Source organism: Dromiciops gliroides, chromosome 2 (assembly GCF_019393635.1).
Source record: "Dromiciops gliroides isolate mDroGli1 chromosome 2, mDroGli1.pri, whole genome shotgun sequence".
Classification (NCBI taxonomy): domain Eukaryota; kingdom Metazoa; phylum Chordata; class Mammalia; order Microbiotheria; family Microbiotheriidae; genus Dromiciops; species Dromiciops gliroides.
The window spans coordinates 490,054,668-490,058,454 of record NC_057862.1 but is presented as its reverse complement, the minus strand read 5'-3'; the positions used below and the strand labels follow the sequence as shown (position 1 = coordinate 490,058,454).

The 3,787-nt window shown below is 41.1% G+C and overlaps 1 non-coding gene across 1 annotated transcript; it reads right to left on the bottom strand.

The window, feature by feature from the left end:
* Window positions 1-2,199: 2,199 nt before the first annotated feature.
* LOC122745083 lies at window positions 2,200-2,331 on the bottom strand. The gene has a single exon (XR_006355373.1). It is a non-coding gene; the product is annotated as a small nucleolar RNA SNORA44 (small nucleolar RNA).
* Between the last annotated feature and the right edge of the window lie 1,456 nt (window positions 2,332-3,787).

The following is a 3,787-nucleotide window of genomic DNA, read 5'->3' as shown; positions in this document are numbered from 1 at the left end:
GGCTCTTAATGCAGCCTATGGTCCAATCACCCCTTTTGGCCACCATATCACACTGCTAACACATATTGAGCTTAGAGTCCACTAAAACCCCCAGATCATTTTTAGAACAACTGCCTTTTATACATGTCTGCTCTGTGTTATACTTATAAATTTTATTTGTATGTGTGTGTGCCCTTATTGGATTTATCCCTTACTGGATTTCACCTTATTAGATTCAGCCCAATGTTCTAACCTGTCAAAATCCTTTTGGATTCTGACTCTGTCATTTAGTGCATTAGCTATACCCCCCAGATTTGTGTCATCTGCAAACTTGATGAGCGTACCATTTATGCCTTCAATCCAAGTCATTGATAAAAATGTCAAATGGCCCAGATCCCTGGGATGCCCCACAGCTGCATTGACACTGAACCATTAATTACTACTCTTTGAACCTGGCAATTCAACCAGTTCTGAGGCCACCTTCTCCATAAGAATAGGAGTAGCTACTTCATCCAAAGCATTGCTAAAATCTAGGCAAACTATATCCATGGTGTTTCCCTCATCTTCTGGTTTAGTAATCCTGTCACAAAAGGAAACAAGGTTCATTTGACATGACCAGTCCCTGATGAAGACCTGCTGAACTCCTCATAATCATCGCTTCCTTCCCATTCTGGATGTTTGCCATTATCTCTTTAATGATCCATCCTAGAGTTTTCCCAGGAATTGACATCAAGTTCACTGGTGGAGAGTTTACATCTGTTCACTCTATGAAACGGGAACATTTGTCCTTCTCCAATCTTGTAGCACTTCTTCTATTTTCTACAACCTTTCAAATACCACTAGATAGCAGCTTAGCAAATAACTCCTTCCAGTTCTTTCAAGATCCTATGATGTAGTTCACATGGGCCGGGTGATTTGAATTCTTCAAGTGTGGCTAAGTGCCCTCTTGCTATCTCCTTATTTATCTTGGGCATCAACTCCCTAATAGTCATTTTTGTTTTATCATTTCCTGTGTAAAGTTCATTCTCCTTTGCAGAGAAAAAAAAAGCAAAGCAAAAACTGAGCTGGAAAAGACCCTGATGTTGGGAAAGATTGAAGGCAAAAGGAGAAGGGGGCGGCAAAGGATGAGATGGAGAGATAGTATCATGGAAAAAATGAACATGAACTTGGACAGACTTCAGGAGATAGTGTAGGATAGAAGGGCCTGATGTTATATGGTCTACAGGGTCATGAAGAGTTAGACACAACTGAACAACAACAAAAACTAAATAGCTCTGCCTTCTCTCTCTTATCAGTTATCATTGTCCCATCTGCCCCAAATGTAGGTCCTTTCCACTCTTTGATGCTTTTCCTCTCAATATAGCTTTTTTTTTCAATATAGCTTTAAAAAAAAACTTTGTGGCAGGGTGGAGGGGGGGGTTTCCTTAGTTTTCCTCACTAGCTGCTCTTCATTCAGAGCTTTAGTAATCCTGACATTGTTTTCATATGTTTTGACACTTTCATATTGATTCTCTATTAACTGACCATTCTTTGTTTGTTTGTTTTTTTGGGCAGGGTAATGAGAGTTAAGTGACTTGCCCAGGGTCACACAGGTAGTAAGTGTCAAGTGTCTGAGGCTGGATTTAAACTCAGGTCCTCCTGAATCCAGGGCAGGTGCTTTATCCACTGTGCCACCTAGCTGCCCCCTTAACTGACCTTTCTTCAATGTTCTGTATGTTTTTTTTTAATTTTTCTATTTTTTATTGATGCCTTCTCCTATTTAACAAAAAACAAAGTATGAATGTACAAGTCATGTACTTTCCCCTGTGTCCTCATTATACAATGCATGCCCCCTGCCCACATTCAAAACCAATGTGATTTGAGTCAGCCTTTCCTGAAAAACTCAGGAACATTTTTTATAGCAAACATTCATCAGGAAGAAATGTGGATTATACATCAACATCACCTCTCCTTGTAAAGATCAAGCAGGCAGCTTCTGATAAAATTTGATCCAACCAAAAGCAAGCAGGTATCCTTGGCTGAAGTGCTCAAGATTCACATTTTGGCACTAAAGGGGAAAAAGACTTGGTCCCTGAACCTTCAGGCCCAGGCAGCAAGAAGAGAAGCAAAGCTACTGCAGTGAATGGAGCAGCCCCCATGAGGCAGTTACAGACCCTCTGTCTGACTTAGTTCTTCTACACAAAATCCCATCTCCATCCTTCTCCCTGTACATGTGTTTGGGAATATAGGAAACTTGAGTGGCAGCTACAGATACAAGGGGACCTGAGCTGTCAAAGTCTTTCTAGCATTCTCTCGCATGTAGTTGGAGACCCTGTGGCTACTTCAAGCCACAGCCCTTGATAAGCTATGCTAGCTGTATGTTTTTAAAATATCTAAGCTGGTGAGTTCAAATGTTTCCTAATGTAGAGACGGACACATATTAGGTGCTTAATAAATGCCTGCTTCCTCCCCTACTTACCTCTGAGTCCACACCGGTCTCTTCAAACAAATCCCATTTTTCCTCCTCATCAGAATTTTTTCCCCCTGATACCTTCAGAATTTCATTCTCTCATCTAACCTGGGCTGACTTCCTCTGAAGCATTTTATACCATGGAATCCTACTTATCTTTCCTTTGAGCCTTTTGAAATCCACTTTCCTAAAATCTAGGGTGCATTTCAGACTCTCTCCAGATTTTCTTTCTTCTATCACAAACTCTGAGAAGTAGTTGTCACTATCCATCAGAGCTCCCATCATTTCTACTTTAACAATCCATTCTTCCTTGTAAATGAGAATTTTGTGTAAGCAACTTAAGGTCAGGGACATTTTTGTCTTTGTATCTCGAGTACCCAGCAAAGTGCCTGTATATTGGAGGTGATTAATAAATGCTTACTGGTTGATTGATTGACCAATTGATAGTGTCATAGCCAGGACATCAAACCAGGTATCACTTAAAATCAATATTCTTTCTATTATTATCATGCAACCTTATATTATAGTTATTTATGCCCCTGTCTTATTCCCCAAACTACAACATCCTCAAGGATATGGACTGAATCTCATTTATTTTTATTTCTACTCTGTCACCCATGCAGTGCCTGTCATAGGATTTGCGCACCAATGCCAGTTGAATGAATGTCTGTGATTGCACCTGTTCCTGGGAGGGGGAACACAGGGACTACTGCTAACATCGAAAGGCCCAGGGACAGATTTTGGAGTATTTCCTAGGAGCAGTAGGGGAAGCTCAGGGTGCTGAAGCCAGATTTCCTGTCCTGAACAATCGCTCAGGGCAGACTGGCTGAGTGCATTGTTGTGCACATACCCTTGACTTGCTGGGGCTTTGTAGATGTCTTTCCCTCAAATATTTCCATTCCAGGTTCTCTCAGGGGAGAAGCGAGGGTGGAAAATCACTTTAAAAACAATAAGCATTAGCTAACTGGCTCCAGTCTTTTGTTCTCCAGCCAAGGGGCAGGCATTCACCATGGTTTGCCTGAAATTGCACTAGACTTGGAATCAGAGAGCCTAGATTCCATTTCTTTTTGCTTCTTCTACCAATAAGCTGTGTGATTCTGCAAGGAGAGCTAATATTTACACAGAATTTTAAGGTTTTCAAAGCACTTTACAAATATTATTGTACTTTATCCATAACAACCCAGGAAGGAAGATTCTATTCCTTTTTTCTATTTTATAGTTGAGGAAACTAAGGCAGACAGAGGTTAAGTGACTTATCCAGGGTCACACAGACCCTTTTTCCCCCCTGCCAGGCAATGAGGGTTAAGTGACTTGTCCAAGGTCACACAGCTAGTAAGTGTCAAGTGTCTGAGGCCAGAT